This window comes from Amblyomma americanum, chromosome 1 (assembly GCF_052857255.1).
Source record: "Amblyomma americanum isolate KBUSLIRL-KWMA chromosome 1, ASM5285725v1, whole genome shotgun sequence".
NCBI lineage: Eukaryota > Metazoa > Arthropoda > Arachnida > Ixodida > Ixodidae > Amblyomma > Amblyomma americanum.
The window spans coordinates 239,019,864-239,037,419 of record NC_135497.1 but is presented as its reverse complement, the minus strand read 5'-3'; the positions used below and the strand labels follow the sequence as shown (position 1 = coordinate 239,037,419).

The 17,556-nt window shown below is 48.7% G+C and overlaps 2 protein-coding genes across 3 annotated transcripts in view; one reads left to right on the top strand and one right to left on the bottom strand.

Moving 5' to 3' along the window:
- Pde11 (Phosphodiesterase 11) overlaps positions 1–17,556 on the top strand; it is a 404,428-nt gene that overhangs the window by 116,772 nt on the left and 270,100 nt on the right. The gene's annotated exons all lie outside the window — the stretch shown is intronic.
- Positions 15,512–17,556, bottom strand: part of LOC144114812 (uncharacterized) — a 137,455-nt gene continuing 135,410 nt past the window's right edge. Inside the window, exon 6 of the mRNA XM_077648787.1 lies at positions 15,512–17,385. The gene's annotated coding sequence lies outside the window, so the exon portion shown is untranslated. The remainder of the gene's footprint in view (positions 17,386–17,556) is intronic.

Genomic DNA, 17,556 nt, shown 5'->3' with positions numbered 1-17,556 from the left:
CTTTGGGACGTTAAACCCCCATAAACTATAAACAAAACATCCACCGACAGGGTAAACCGTTGCTGCCCGTGCCACGTTTCTAGAAATAAGTTTTTTTAATCCGCATAAGTGGTCCATTTACTTTTCCTCTTGATAGTAATTCGATTGGCTTTTTTGTTCTTCCCCAGAACAATCCGCGAATAAAACAAACTGCATTCATACGTGCTTATATTGTGTCAATGCATGACGTCGGCTTCCTTTCGTTGGAATAACCGCTTTTCAGTTTTCCAGTGCTATATATACGTATGGCACTTGTCTATGCATTCTTATTTTATTTTTCGACCTTGGATTGATGTAGATTAGTTATGTGGCTGACACCGCTCATGTCATCTTTATTGTTTTTCTTCTTCATATCTTCATAGCCCCCTCCCTTTATCGTAGTGCATGTTGGCGCCGTGGTTAATTAAATAATTAAACGGCGGGAACCCTTATAATGAGTCGCAGGAGGTTTTCTGTTTTCACTTTGTCGCGAAACGCTGCAGGATGCCACTGCGGTTCACTCACTGCGCTCTGCAAGCCAGCTGAGAAGGCGCAAACTTCATCAAGATTCGTGTGCATGTGCACGCACGGGAATGCAATCGGCAGTTCGTCGAATGGGTGCAAGTAGTCACAGCTGTGATGACCCCCATAATGCGCAGGTCCACACGGGACGGAGAGGCAAAGAGACACCGTATGGCTCAGTTTAAACAAACAGGTATATTCAATAATTACACAAGATTAAGGTTATACATCAGAGGCTGGGGCGTCCGAGCTTACGTGCCGACGACTTCATGGGGGCGATGGAGTGGCTCCGGAGTTGGGCTCGAGCGGTTGCTGGCAGAAGCTGCACGCCGTCGGGCTTCGGCGCTGAAGGCCCTCTTGGCGAACGATGTCGTCCTGAGCGTTCTTCTTCCGTTTCTTCGAGGATGGTTCACAAACCCTTCCTCTAGTGTCGTTCGGCTTGGAAGATGAACAGGAGGCGAGCTTGTAGATGATGACAGCAAAGCATAATTTTACAACATACATATACAGAGAGTTAAACTGGAAAAAGCAGAACTGAATTTACAAAAGAACAAACTTTGCACTACTTTACTCATCGACCGGGCAGGTTAGTGCCTAAGTAGCATCACATTACATGCTAAGCATGGAGCCCCAGCTCAGACTGGACTGCATCCGTTTACATGTGCTTTTAAGCACTTGATTAACAAAGGACTAAGGGCGGTCATTTCCAGTGGCCCGCCCAAAGCATCAATTCTCCAATCCAAAATAACATGCGAGATGGGGACCACCCCTTGGGTTGGGCTTAGCCTCGACCCCAGAGTCTGTTAACAATACAAACTAAATAAACAACAAAAACGCCACCACTCTCTCTCAAGTGAGAGTATACACAGGCTCTCTCTTCGGAGCTAATTCACTAGCGCCTGTCTTTCCACATTCTTGGCGAGTACTGCCTGTCCGCCATGACAGGTGTCCGTCACGGCCCTTCTGGGAATGCGCTTTTGTTCACGAGGCACGGCGGGAAGCTGTGGGTGCCTTCCCGGCGATAGCCCACGTCGAAAGGGGAAGGAGGGAAAGAATGTTGTCTTCGCGGTAGCGCATAGCGTCGGCTGTGGTACGGCGCGCTCTGGCCCGCTGACAGCTCCCTTGTCCTGGAATGTGCCCGGAAATTGGGGAGGATAAAGCCTGTTTCCCCGGGGCGGCGGCGGGTCCGGTTATTCTGGTCGTCACTCAAAGAGCATGGCTGGGTAATTGATGATGCCGCTGTCACGGGTCTCCGTCTACGCCGCGCCGTCGAACGTGGATCCTCGTAGCACACACGGAATGTCACACAGCAGATTTTTTTTTTTTGCCTTCTTGCTGCTTGCTGTACTCGAGCTACTGATCAGGTAAAGGCATATTCGACGTCTTGCTTTCGCGGCTCGATGAATGGACAGTCAGTCAGTCCGTGGCGCGCCATGACACTGACAGAAGGCATTCTGAGGTAGTTTAGAAAGCGGCCACATTAGGGACGCGTGGATGCCTCAACGGCTATTCGTGAGGTGCAAACGTTAAGTGCAAGTGAATGCTACAGAAGAAAGCGAACTAAATTTTCATACCTGGTCACAACTGCCTGCTGCGCTATGATACCAGAGCACATGCTTCAGCTGTTACAGGCGACCTTTCAACAAACGAAATATCTGCATAGCGTCGATTGTGCAACGGCCCGAAAAGAGGTTACGCCAATATAGCTATTCATATTTATGTAGCGCGTAGAATAGGCAATTATCTTGGCTGCTTATGCACATGCAGTGCTCCTATAGGCTGCGCTGCCTGCAATACACTTCCATGTTGAAAGCAACAGCGTCAGCACCAGTGCTTATATACTGGCATGGATCTGAGAGGCCCCGTGCTAAATTGTAGGAACTGCATGAATCCGAAGCAAGCAACCATTTTTTATTGTTCTTGTCAGTGGGGTTGAAACATTTCTTCTCTCTCGTTTCTATAATTTCGCTGTGATTTTTAGTTAGAATCATTAACATGTTTTTTTAAACCTGAGAAGGAGAAAAATACAAAGTTGGCAGCACTACACAAAGGGTGGAAGAAAAAGGCAAACCCGTGCCCTCACACCACCAGAGCTGGCCGGTGGGCTCCAAGACTACACAACAACATCGAACACAATGAAAAAGCCTGGTGATCGTTTGTTCTAGGTCCGTGGCATAAGCTGAGCAAACAACGACCTGTAAAAATCTATAAAACGATGTGTAAAACAGGCCGCCAGCAGGTTTCTCTTTCTCCCTCTTTATTTCTCTCTTCACTTTTGCTCGAATCACTAGAGATGCCCCCTTCGTTGGAGCCAGACTTTAAGCACTAGTGAGCACTGTTGTGACAGCTTCGTACATCTGCAAAATGTGTTATATACTGAAAAAAAAATAATCGCAGTGGTGTATGGGGGCCTGCGTAAACGTGCCGCTTGACATCCTCCTGCTGGGTGTAAACACCTGAACTACAGAACCATGAGCAAAGTGCATCATAATATCCTAACTTGGGACCATTTCTACCTTCGTTACACGTAAAACTAGAGCAGTACAATAAAATGTTAGCATTTTTGGACAGTTCATTTGGTAGCGCGACTGCCCTTATGTTACGATGGTCCTCAGATCTACTCTGTGGCCAAGTGTGAGCTCATATTGAATCTTGGGAAAGCTGCAGCTTTCATTTGGAGTCGTATGGCTCCGCTGAGGTGGATGTAATTTTTTTCTTCTTCTTTCTGAAGTTCGTTTATGCGATAAGCGGGCATGATTTTTGTTTCAAAAGGAAGGGTCGCGTGTAATGATTGGTAAAAAGAACTGGTAACACGCATCGATGTAACATTACATACTCAAGCAGCAAAGCGTTATCACTGCCAGCAGTCTTTGTACCGACGCCGCTTCATAACTCAGTGGACCCCTTTTCTTGATGGATGAGTACCCCTCAGCGATGTAACGTGTCTTTTGATGGCCGTTTTTCAGAAAAAAAAAATCACAGCAGAACTTCTTGTTGGTTTTTTTTTTGTTCATACTGACATAAAAAGTGGTTTTAGCTCTAAAGAACGCCACAGGGCGAGACGGCACGACAGAGCACGTAATAAATCCATGGTATGGACTAAGTGTTATGAATGACACGTGTGACATCCTTCCATATCGCTCGATTTCGTTTTTGCGCAGTCAAAGAAGTACAACTCATACAATCAGCCCTCGTTTCTCGCTCCGTGTCGTCTCGTAGCGCTAGAAGCTCTTCCAGTGCTAAAATGAATAAATTCATTAATCTGAGAACGATTCTATTCGCTTTGAACGCCCACATCCGCCCGCTATCGGTGTTAAAGCGCGTACGATTAAAAAAAAATAATAAGGAAGGAAGGAACAGGGCACGGAAGAGATAGCTTAAAGGGGCACTGAAGGGAAATACTAAGCCAGTCTAGACTAATGCTGCTGCATGTACTCGTTGTACGCAGGAAGGGCAGAACTGCAAGCTCTCTACGGCGTTCACGCTCTGTTGAGTTGGTAGGCGTCCGGTGAAGCGGTTTCTTCCTCACTTCAGTCGTCGAATCAGCTACCCTGTGCAGGCTGCGGGCGTTATCAAATTGCAAAGTGTTTGTTCCTTGAATTTTAGTACGCGTTCATGCAGACGCGCAGATGCTTGTATATCGTCAACATGCGAAGCGCTATGCGAGGACGATGTTTTTTGCGCAGTGGAAAGGCATTCGCCTTTTAGACGCATGCTGAAAAATACGCGAGAAGTGCCACATGCATGCACGATCACCTCTCATTTGGCTCATTAAAGAAAAAAGTTTCACAGAGCGGGTCGTCACGCACACAGTACGTGAGGCGGCGGCATGCAAGACAATGTTTTCCGCTAGAAAAACGTTCAGCCAGCTTATGCGTGTTCGTCAAGATTATGCGTACATACCCTGCCGACCGCTATAGCCGGCAGGCTGCAGTTCGGCGGAACGTACCCTGGTTCGCTTCCACTTACAACCCGCAGGAAACAATTCACGAACTTAGAAATCGCAACGACTTCTGCAGAGTCATCACGAGGGTTGTCCGTGATCACACTTACGACGTAGTTAGCCAACAAACCACGCGATACTCGATATAGCACAGTGCGCCGCTTGATGAGAAATGCGCGTGCAATTTTTTGCTCAGATGTGGTGTTGAATGAAATGCGTTAGAACGTGACTGCTGCTCGTATGCTTTTGAGGATCCCTCGAAGCTTACGCGTACAGCTCACGACAGCACACGACGCACCGAAGGCCACACGCTCGCGTTATTGTCGCCGATGTATACATGCGTGAGCGCGGTCAGCAGTTTGTTCTGCAGTCTGCGGCTGCCCTCGGTAACCTCATGAAGCTTCTTCCGTGCCAACGGAGCCTCTTTCTGCAGTACGTGCGCGATGCAACGAGACAAGAGACGCACGCATGGCCGCACGCGATGCAGCAGAGAGCCCCCTCCGAAATAGTTGGGAGCGGAGACGCCCTACACTTGCGCCTTGCCGCCATGACCACTGATCTGTTCACTTTCGGTTTTCGGTTTCCGGCCGCGTGTCCAGACTTTAGAAGTGGCGCCTCTGACTGGTCGGCTTGCAAAGACTTCATATAAATGACGTCTCGGCAGTTCATTTTGCACAGGCACTTCGAATGTGGAAGGGTTGCGGTTTTCTCAGCAACACAACCACCTTTTCTCGCCGGTAATTTTATCGAAGAGCAATCTTCCGTCTTAATTTGATATTTCCCTTCAACGTCCCCTTAAATTCGCGTTAATACGGTATCTTAGCTCAGCGCGCGCGCGGGGAGCGCAGAAGCGTGCCGCACCGCAATATGATGCGGCCTAGCGGGCGCCACAGAACGCAGGATCCCCAGAGTGATCGAGCCGGCGATATCCGATCAATGCGTGGCCCGCAAAGCTCTCGCCGCTGTCTCTTTTGTCACACGAGACTACTGCATATATGCACGCTTGGGAACGCATCTCATCTCCTTCGCGTCACGCGCGGAACTTGGGGACACATCTGTCAGGACGCGCTCCCTCTCGCCAGAGCTCGACGGTCCGACCTGACCACGTCCAATGCTCACGCAGTGGGCTCTAACTCCTCCGTGCCAGGGCTCATGCGGGACGTTTGCGGGGACGGAAAGGTTGCTGTTGTTGCGGCACGCAACAAAAACAGGTTACGCAGTGAAGCTTCCCGAAGTTTCTGCTTAGTTGCCTCTCGTCAATCGCGCACTTCGTACGTGCTTGTCCTGGCTGCGTATTACGCCTGCCAAGCACGTTCTCACTGTCCGGTGAGTGCATCGACGGTTTCACTCACGTCGGCGCGATATCCTTTCTTTTCGCGCTTTTCTTTGTATATATATATATATATATATATATATATATATATATATATATATATATATATATATATATATATATATATATATATATATATATATATATATATATATATATATATATATATATTTGTGCAGCTGTTGCACTTGAAAACTACGTGGCAGGAGCTGTCGTGCATAACCGCTGCACGTTCGGCCTTGCATGTGGATCATGCCTGTCTGTGCCTTGCATACTAGTCAGGTCCTGATTTCGTTCCTAATAGCAACGGAAAAACGAAGCGAAGTGCACCAACTTTTATTTCTTTGTGCTTGCTCGGCCAGCAGTTGCTCGATTTAATGGCCATATGTACGAAACAAGCAGCACAGGGATCGTAGGGTTTGCTTTATGAGTGGAAACAGTGGCAATAGCGTTCAGATCATAACATTACTGCGAGCAAGAAGGCAGGAAACCGGCCAGTGGTACTTGTAGTTTTCTCTCTGTTCTTTTTTTTTCAAGTCCAAGTCGAGAATAGTACCACCAGAAGCCGACAAGTACAGTGGTGCGTTTATTTGCACCACTGTACAAAACCGGCCTCGAGCAGGTGCTAACAAGGGCTTATATTCGGCTGAGTACCGGATCTCTTAAAATTATCTGGAAACTGTCGATTGATGGAACGATGTCTGTGCTGTTTATTCGCGCATTTACGACAAAGAAAAAATGGGTGACCCTGGGCGTTTCCTCATGGGGAGCATGCAGAAGCCGTATAAGCAACCGCCACTTCGCGAAGGCCGTTACAGTACACCTTATGTTAGGCAGAAGTACTCTGAAAATTGCTCGCTGGGGAGTAGTTCAAGCCTCGTAATGGAAGAAAAGCGGCTGCTGCTGGGGGCCATGTACCCGAGAATACGCCGTGCAGGACGCATTTATATGAGAGGCGTGAAATTTCCCTCGGAGAAAAACGATGGATCCTAGGTTGGGCCGAGGTTGGCCTCAGGTGGACCGTTTTCTGTGGGCTATTACATAGAGTGCTGATCTAATCCCTTCTTTGCAGTTCTGTTAGACTCACAAAAGAAAATTTGCTCGACTCATTGTTAGTCACGACATCCCCGAAAGATCTCATGTCCGTGGCCGTCCGCTGGTGTACGAAGTGGCACGCGTATCCTATAGCCGGCAGATCCAGATTTTCGTATCTGGAGGCAGCGGACACATGCGTGCCCTGTGGGCTTTGGTCCCGCCGTTCGGAGTTGGCCGTGGGAACGACGTGTTGCAGCCCATATATGGGGACTGGAGAACCGAAATTGCGGTCGCCGCTTATGCGGCGCCTTCGTTATGCAGTAGTCCTGGCATTTAATACCCCAACAGAGGAATTTGAGGTATAAATTAATTAATTAATTAATTAATTATTAATACGTGGAAACAGAGGCTCCGCGTGCGGCAACAGTCACTGTTTTGATAGAGTAAAGTCGTCCAGCATGGGAAACGGTACTTGTACATTCGGTTGCAGTAACGATTTCGGGTTTTCGACTTTTCCTTAGCAGTGTTTGCGCGGTATGACAGGGGCTTTCTTTTCTCCCCCTCGGGCACCCTGTGACCCTGCGCTGTTTCCCCGGGAAAATAACGGGATGCTATAGATAGCAGCTTTGCAAACATCCGTCTTTGAACGTTGCGTGTTTTCGTTCAGGCTGTAATTTGCTAAAAAACACGCCGCTGGACGAGCTGAGTCCCAGGCTCGTTCAGAGATCGCGTGCGGCGGCCGGTAGAACACACGCGTACACACTATCACATAAAGTAAATAAAGAGCAACGAGGTCGGGGATGGGTTTTGAGAGAACGTTCGTGCTCAAATGCAGGCCACGCAGGCTTGCATTCCTCAGAGAAGCGCGCGGCATGCCTCCGACCTGACAACAGCTGTTTTGTTGCCAGGGCTCGCGTGCTCTACGACGGACGGGCCTATACGTTCCACGCACTCTCCACGCCAAGCTGTGTGCTGCGCATAGGGCAGGGTCAGGCAGCTTTGGCAGGGTACATTGCGCATGCGTCGTTTGGATGGATGCCAATGTCCGTGAAATCGAAAGCACAACCGGGTGTCGTGCGGAGAAAAGCACCATTTAGTAGAGTGCGTAGGAACGACCTAAACCCGTCACTTGCCACTGCGAAGTACATGCCATGCTGGGGCGAACAGGCTACACAAGGCGTATGGGCATGCAGCCAGAGGCTGTATTTTGCGTCACAAAACAAATCGTTCATTTATTTTGTTTTCAGTTAATTCGGCCGGGACGTCAGTTGTCACGAGAACAACAGGGGGCGGGTAAGCACACTCCAATCACAGTCACGAGTGGTGTGATAACGGCACCGCCTCTAGCCACCGTATCCTGTCCGGGGTCGAATCAGAGGAACCATGCTGCGCCAATTCATTGCATAACCATGACGAAGTTTCTTTCCCAAGATGGGATTAGCGCTAAAGAAGCTCTTCGGGCGTCTCAAACCGTCATATGTCGGCGTCCCATTGAAACCATGTAGTTCTTGGGCTTTCTTCGTCGAAAAAATGGGGTTCAGCATGATTTTCCTACGTAAATTTTCTCGCTTGAGTTCCCCCCTTCCCCCCTTTTCAAATGCGCCCCTGATCACGGACATGCTTGTTTCCGTCACGACCAGCTTGAGGTCATCTCTTATAGGCCGCATCACCGGGAGCAGCGACCAATGTCAGGGGGTCAAATGAAATGAAAACCAACTGAATCGTTACATAATACGGCCCCGCTGTTACCTGCTGGAACAACGAAAGTGGCCTTGATAGCTGCTCTAAAGAGTTTCAGGCTTTTTGATGGTAGACCGCCTGAAGTAAAAGAATAATGGCTGGATCTATTCGATGGCTAGAAATTGGAAAGGCCGTCGGAAAGACCAAGTTCCATCGGTTATACTTCCTCTCGCTATCCCTGCGCTGTGCTGAGAAAGCTTCGAGACGTCACAAGGCGCAGAAAAGTGCGGAACAATTTCCGTAAAACACGAGGTGGCAGAAGTGCTCGACCTGCGGACTTCTCTATGGAGGCAGGTGGCGGTGCTTTTCTGCCTGTGAAGGAACAGAAATGTGAAACAACATAAACAACGTGAAACAATCAAAAACGAACTACGCATCCGAGGCGGCGGAGATAAGTACTTGATCAGAAATTTGGACCCTGATCTCCTAACGTGAGCATATAATCGTTCACCTTGGGTCAGTATGCGAGCATATATAGCGACCCAGTCAAGTGAGTTAATGCGTCAGTTAGAGAGTTTTGCTCGTTCGAGTAAGGCGGACGTGCGCGCATCCTAATGAGCTACCTGCTAAAACAGCGCACACTGAAAGAAAATACATACCTAGTCTAGACCGTTAAAGGGCAGCTGCATTACTTTTTTGCAGCATCACGATATTCAAGGATTCAAATCTATAGAGGCTGTAGATAAAGCATGCCATTTTTTTTTTTTTTGCGCTAGCATTTAAAATTATAACATACCGCGATTGCTTTTCAGGCTTCTTCTCACAGCACTGAGGTACCGCGGAGAAGCTCGGTGATGACGCCACGGGTGGAGAGATTTCAAACTTCCGCGTCCTTCGCCCTCGAACAGCCGTGCGTCGACGGATGCCGCCAAACAACGCTCCGCAGGCGCTGCCTTCGATGGTGTTGGTTTTTTTTTTCTTCAAAGAAAGCGTTTCTGAGCTGTAAATGTGCCAGCACCGAAGATCACGCCATCCCCCCCCCCCCCCCCCCCCCCCCACACACACACACACACACCAGGCGTTGGGCGCTGCGGAGAAGCCTGAACGCTGCCGCGGTTTTAATAGGCAATTGCGTCACCATTTCTAAGGCTGGCCCAAAAAGATTTCTCATGCGTCACCTGCAAGCTCCACAAATCTGGTGCCGTTAAGCTCGTCGAGTTCTGAAACCTCTTAAGTTGCCATTTAAGCTCACAACAACGCAAAGACGCCAGGGAAACCAGATTCGGTTAGCATATGTATAAAAAGACACAAAACTGCCACTTTATCCCCATACGCTCAAGTTTTCGGCTTCGCGCCTAGGTGTGTCTGCTGCTCTATCAAGAAATTCATTCCAGGAATGCCATGTCACGCTTTATATCTTGCGAAGGACATTAGCAAGTCTTGCTAATGTATTAGCAGAGCTTCTGCGCGTATGAACAGTTTGCTGTCTAGATAGTTTTCCCCTGAATTCTTGGATAATGTTGCCTTTGCCATGAATTTTTTGTCACGAAGGAGCGACTTTGAGTAAATAACTAGTGAAACGCCATAATTTTGATGCGTCTCGAATATATATTATATATTAGCTAGGCATATGAGGTCACATGTTACCTAATGAGAGCTCTTCATCTTATTCTTATGTTTACCCAGAAATAGTACGCACGTTTTAAGAGCGTTAGCTCTTACTCATCACGTTTCTAGATTTCTTGGGGTCTGCTTCCACCTCCCTTCGGCGTGAAATTTTCTGAATTCAAGATGGCGGCCCCCAAAGTAAACCGATATAGCAACCCAATTGATGATTGATTGGTGGCGTCGTAAGTATATCGAATTGGTGATTGATTGGTGATGTCACTGATTTTGTGGCGTCATAATTAACTAGTCATGTGACTATGTTATCGCTTATAATTCAGTAATTAAGGAGGTCATCATAAAACGAATTAGATATTTGGAATCCTCCCGATGAGCAGAACATGTTAGACGCCAAAATTAACTAATGAAGTTAATATTTAGTTATGGATAGGCTTACATTTAATTGCTTATAATTAATTTACCGGCAATGCCATGATCTAACTGATGACATCTTCGTAACGGGCTCGATAAGTAGAACATATTAGACGCCAATATCGCCTAATTAGGTAAATATTTAGTTGTGGTTAGATTTAACATGGCGGCCGTGACGTCAGCACTCGCCAGCTCACCATTTCATACCTCATGGCGACCGGCCACCTACCGCCTTCAGGTAAGGAAAAATGGCCCTCCAAAGAAAAAGTCGAAAAACGTTTTCGGGCCAAATTGGTCAAAAATATCCGACGTCAAGGCAGTAGGCGCCCGCTCGCTGTGAGGTATGGAACAGTAGCCTAATCACGTGGTAATACATCGCATGGACGTTAGATGGCGCTACCAAACCGCTAGCGCTCGTTGCCTCAACGTCTTTTAGACGGTGGCGGCATATTTTTTTTATTTTTTTTTTCAAATAAAGACATACTTGTGTTCGCTCCACGCGCGGCGTGGAGCAACGTTCAGCCGAGGTCAGACTTCTGGTATGCTCGGAGGTCTCCCCGATGCTCCGTTCTCCTCTTGTGTCTTCCTGCTTTGTCGTCGAGCTTTCCGTGCATAGAGACACCTTGTTCATGCAAGCGTCGTCGCCTCTCCAATCTTGGCCTTTGCTTCTTTGCGGCCGGAATTTCCCGTCGACCTCTCGATACCTTTTTTCACCGCTGCCAAGTTGTTTTCTCCGCGCTCGAGGTGAAATCCCGTTATTATCCCGCTTTTCCTCCTTGCCCTATTTTTCTGCAGCGCGAATAAAAAATTCGCTTTTGTTTCTTTGCTCCTATGTGCTGGCACTACCACACTCGTAGTTTCCGCTTGGTTTGTTCTTCGCTTGCCCTACGTCAAAAAAAAAAAAACTGTGCTTCTTGTTCCCGCGGTGTTTACAGTTCAGTTTCGTTTTCTGTTCCTCCGTTTGCTTAGCCTCAAAGTGTGTTGCTCCCCTGGCTTTATTTTTCCTTCATTTTTTGTTTTGTTTTGCAGGGGGTGAAGCAAACTAAGGAAAAACGAAACGAATGGCGTGATACTTAGCGGTCTTACAATTATTATTTCCCCATTCCCGGGAACTCTTCGGGGAAGGGAGAGAGGGCGGGGAATAACGTAACTTACGGAAGAAACTCTCCCGCTTTCAAATTTTTCGATATTAGAATTTTTGATTCGTTTCTGGCCGACGGTTTTGATCGGAAAAGTGGGAGGTGCAGTATATGAGAAGCCGTCGTCCAACGCACACACGCCGAGATTGCCGTTAGTCGCTTCCGCGAACGAGGCCATTCGTGGAACCACGGCCCTCGTCGCTAATGGATTTCGAGCGGTACATCATCGGAGAGATCGTTATTTTTTCCGGCATCTCTGCCAATACTTATCGTCGCCCGTAGCCCCCTGTCTGGAAGCCCCGCTTGGCTGGCCACGCTTCCCATTTCAACATCGGGAGCTATGTGGCCTCTATCTGCGTCCGTTCCTTTTCCGACCGTGCCCGGTCTGCCGTGATTTCCGTTACTTTTCTTTCCGTTCCCGTCTTCCCCTTAGCAACGAGTGCGCCGTCGTCTCCTCTCGAAATCGTTGTCAAAATGTCACCCGAATTCCCTGACAGGAGTGATGTGTGCGCACGCGGGCAGCAGCCGCGCTCTTCCGAGTTCGGGTCTCTGCTGTCGGTGCTCAAGCTGTATAAGTCTAAGCTGTTCCACGACGCGTGTGTGTGAAGAAGTGTCGAAAGTTTCTGATTGAGTGTGACGTCACGCATCGCATTACTTTCGAGTGGAGGGCGCCGGATCCGGGCAGCCGCGGGCTGCTTGCTGCCTGTCTTCAAGTGAGAATCGCGGAAGAAAAAGAAAGGGGCCAGCTAGAGTGGACATGCCTAATGCCTGCTTTTATCCTGTGTGCCTGTAACGCTTCAGGGGAGACTGATTCTCGGTACAGCGTCGCCCGGGTGGCAACTGTCGCGATGTCCGAGACGACGCGCGTCAACTTGAAACCGCAGCAAAAGTATTCCATGTTGCTCTCTCCGCAGCTCCGTTAATGCAGTTTGTCGACTTTGACAGCGGCCGGCATATGGCGGCTCCGACGAAGGAGCTGTGCAGCCTTATGTGAAGACGCAACGGGAACGGGATCGGAGGGAGAAGACGTCGACGGAAATGCTGCGAACGACATGCCCGGAATTGTAAGCGAAAGAAGGTTGGATTCGGGAAAGTTCGAAGGCGAGGGCATAGGCAGCAAGCATGCTGGAGCTAGGGCAGAATGAAACCCTGTAAATTAATTGCGATCCAAAATTAAGGTTACTAGTGCTTAAAGCGGTGGAATATGCCCGGCTTGCGATGCGGAAGCAGTTCTCACGACTGGCACCGGAATTAATTCACTGGTAAGGGCAGCTGCCGCGGCAGGCGGCTGTTGTGTTTAAGCTTATGCAGTGTGAAAGCCTAATACCGAGGGGAACCGTGAACGCTGGTGTGCTACGGTACTTTGAAAGCGGTAATTACTCGCGTCGTTTTCGTGGTCCAGTCTAAATCAGCGTGCACGCAGACTTGGGTGCAGCCTAACAGTCGTAACAGTTAAAATGGGGTGCGCGGTCTCCGGCAAGCCAAAATTTGGTTGGCTTTTATATTATTGTTTATTATCGTTTATTATGTTTGATTTGTTTCGGTGTTCCAATGTGTTATGGCATCATTCGACTTCAATTCGTCACCTGTATTTGATTTCCTTCTTTTTTCTTTCGTTCAACCTCTGTGACAAACGGCTTTGTTTATGTTTAAAAATGATACCGCTATTTACTAACTTATAGCTAATTCAGTGCCGTACAATTAATTGTTATCCAGTAGTTTAAGTTTTGTCTGCACGGTTTTTCTTGCTCATCTGCTAAACTTATGCGTGCATTGTTTTCCATTTTACAACACGGGGTCCCCCGGAAAGGGTAATTAACTTCGGGGCCTCCTTGTGTATTAATGTTGGCGTGTACTTTTCAGTGTTTCTAAATTATCTTATAAAACTTGTAAACCCAGCATCAAGACATGGTGCGGAATAAATTGAACTTTAACTCAACCTAACTTTAACTGCTCGTTAATTTCCCGCAATATGTGGCCGTGCCCTTTTGCTGGTGGAGTATCGTGCTTCTGAGCGCGATCTAGAAAGTTTTAAGAGGGCCCTGAAGTGGTTTTTTTTTCTTGGGTAATTTTTTTCTTATTTCTCATCTATGCTCCAAACTAAAAAGTTATATTCTACGTTAGGTCACCTCAGAGGTGCGGAGGCGCAGCCTCAGTTGTTGCTCAATTTCGCCATCACCCCCCCCCCCTCCCTACACCTTCATTGTGCTTCCTTGTTTACTTTCCTGGAGTGTGCAAGGCGTCACGGAAGAAATGCGTTGTAGATCCGGAGTGATTTCGGTTTTCCGAGTGATGTTTTACTTTCATTTGACGCGTGACACTTTATAGCGAAAAACGGTGTTAGGGTGGATAACTCGGCGTGAAGTGGGTGTGCTTGTGCAGCGGCAGGCCCGGCATCCAGCATATGTAATGTTATTTCATGTAAATCAAACCAGCGTTCAACAAAAAAAAGAAAAAACGAGTAAATTTGCTCAAATCAAGCTGAATCGGTACTGCCGCATATCCCTGGTGCACGTGTCAGTACTCTTCTGTTTACTTTATAGCTGAACTCTTCGGTAATATAATTGTTGAACTTTTCAACCGTCGGAAACGCATGGAAGTTGCAACGAGAATGCTGTGCGCCGAGGACTGGAATTGCCGTTAGCCCCATTTCCGGAGAGGCAACTGCAGCTTTTTTTTTTTTTTTTACGCTTTGACCGTTGCTCGGTAATAGGCGTAGGCCGCTACAGGGTGCGGCCCTCGCACACGTCGTGGCTGCTCGAAATTGTGCGCCCCACGTGAATGGCCGATTATCGTGCCCCGCCGAGCGTGCAGTTTTCAAAACAAGTGCTGACGCGGGGGTGAGGTTTACTTTTCTGTGGGCTCCTGAGAGCGCACAAAATTTTAAAAAAGAAAAATGTAACAATCTTTTAGATAATGAATGGCATGTTTCTGGAGCTACTTGAGACGCTCTGCAGCCATGTAAATAAAGCTTCTCAAACACACCGAATGAAGAGAATGTTCATCGATTTGTCTTCATTTATATATTGCTATCTGAGAAGCAATTAGTCCTATTTGCGCTGCAGACAACCGCGAACTAATGGTGCTTAATTTTTTTTTCTGGAACGTGTACCACGTACGCCTCTCTTTTTGTTGTTTTTTTAAATTTGATTTAATCTCCGGCAACTGTTCTTACACTTGGTCAGTTTGAGCACAAAACCTTGCGCATATATCTGCAATGCTGGCATCGTCCCTCTTGGGGCAGCTTGTTCCGTGGGTTACCTCGGAATGCGCGAGCTCAGCTTGAAACCGCTGAGATTTCAAATAGAACTAAACAAACAGAACCCAAACATGCCGCACAGAGTTCGCCGGTATCACTGCGCGGGCGGCGTGTGGTACATCTCTCGGTCGTCGGCGCCTTCACGGCGAGGAAAAGAAGCCTGGCCCCATCAGAAATTGACCGCGGCTCGACTCACGTCGCGATATCTACTCCGCTGGGAAATCCGCCAAGTGGGAAGCCGGTCCTTGTTTATCGTCTGGGGGTTCAATTCACCTTTTACCTGAACTTACGTTTTCTTGTCGCCTTCGTTTCGTGAAGGAAGAATCAGAAGTGGGCAATTAAGGTGGAAGATAGGAAAAAGACTTAAGCTTAGACCAATAGCGACAAACAATTCGCAATGAATTAGACTGGTTTATTCCACCATGATGATGGTCTTTTTTTTTTTCATTTTCGCCCTTTCTTCCGCATATGAGAACAAAGAAGAGGAAAAGCAGTGGGCGGCAAATGGTGAGGGGATCTCCGGTTTATTTTCTTTTTTTTTTTTTGCCTGTCTTTCCTCGTGTCTCCAACCCCTTGTGCTCGCCTCAAAGGTTTCCGAAGTCACGGTTACTTTGTTTGCCCCCGATTTCACTTTCCTGGTTTTTTTTTCTCTCTCTCTACCACTCAAATACATTTGCCGGGCGGCAAGTAACGGACGGCAAGGAGGAGTGGCTGGCGGACAATGATTGCGCTGCTCGAAGCGTCGCCTCCTTCAGTAAATGTTCGACAACCCGTGCTGCTGCGTGTGTGCGGAGCTGCTCCTGTACGCCCACTCCGGAGACCGGGACTGGCGCTGGGCGCGGATCGACGACAGCCTTGGGGCGTCACTGGTTGTCCGGCTCGGCAAACGCGGCTGTCAGCGGCGCCGCTGCGCCGCGCCATCTGTCATCCCTGCAGAGGCCGCGAGGGAGACGCGATTCGATTGGCGGCGAGACGCCGCGACGCGCGGTCTTTTTTTCGTTGCGCAGTGGGGCTAACCACTCGCACTGGGCGCGTGTTGTCGGTGCAGTTTCTCCCGTCCCCTCTTCGTGAGAAGAGCAGGTGCGCGATCTGATTACTAAAGTGTCCGTCGTCAACTTCATCTTCGTGAGCGCAGTTAGTTCCTGAGCACCAACTGGGCTCAGGAACTATCTTGCTGATCCTCGACTACTCTTGATGATTTATGTCACGACTATTGTTATTACTAGTGGTTTATTAATAAAATAAAAACGGAATTAAAAAGACGTTGCTAGCCGTGGCACCTGCCATCGAACCCTGAAGCACCTGAGCTGCGGCCAGGGCAAATAAAAGGCATAGGCAGACGACAGGAAGGCGGAAGGAAAAAAGAGAGCGAAAGCAAGAATGGACTAGGGAAGGAGGGATATATAATAACTGTACACAAAAAATAGTACCGCGCCCGCCGACTTAGTCCATTCCGAGGGGGTAACACGGACGGCTAATGTGCGCTTTCGCGGTAAGTCCGCGCGCAAAAGTTCACGCACAAGTGCCATCACGCACGATGATTGTTTGCAGGAAGATCACACACACACACATATTGTTCTACACCGCCCGCCTGCAGTGTCGTGGCCGGTGCACGGTGAAACAGTCAGCCACTGTTTACGGAGCAGTGCAGCGACGGGGCCACGCGTGCGTAGACTCAAAGCACACAAGAGCAGTCCGCAGTACACAGGTGTGACACTTCTCCCGGAAGGGGCGATGGATCGTCGCAAACTGCAGCGCAGGATACCTCTCAGGATTGTGGCCTAGCTACAGGGAGAGGGCCTGCTGCTCTTAAGCACAGGTGGCGATCGTTCCAGCCCTCCGGGAAAAGGGCGTTCACGGCGAAGACAGCATCGCGCTAGTCGGCTTGCTGGCAGGAGGAGGCAGGCTGGAGCTCCGTGAAGCCTGGGGGCTCCTCTGCTGCTGCGGCGACTGCTTGTGCGGATGTGAGGCGCGGCGAACAACCTGCGCGTAGGTCCGCGCGCTTTTTGGCTCCCTGCGTTTCTGCCGCCGTTGGATGTGGCCGTGCGCCGGCGGTGTCGGCGCCTCCGCAAAGCGGAGCGTCTGCACGCTCCCCGAGAGCGACGCCGACACGATCGGGCACCTCAGTCTCCACCGCGGCGAGCAGCTGGTCCGCGGAGCGCCGGGAGTCGACTCCGAAGACATCGTGCATTCGCGTTTGCTAAATAATGCTGGTCTCTTTTTTAGCTTATTACGTATATTTTCCTTTCTCGCGCTGGCTGCGCTCCAAATTTTCTTTCCAGTCTTATTCGTTAGCCACTGCGTAGTTTAAAAAGAAGGCCCGCTATCAAGTAATGCAAGGTGTCATGTTAGTGCATTTTAAAAAGCGAGTGTCGATTTGCCCAATAATTTTTCCAGAAGTCATGGCCGCCGAAGCTTCCTGCAGAAAACGGAAAAAAACATAGGATACACTACACAAATTATGACAAAGTGACAAAGTAATTAACGCAAAATGCGACAAAGTTCCGCTGGCGGAGATGTAGCAAATGGTTTGACTAGGTATTTTTTCCAGGGTTGTTCGTTGTTTTATTATTGTAAACCTATTCTCGAT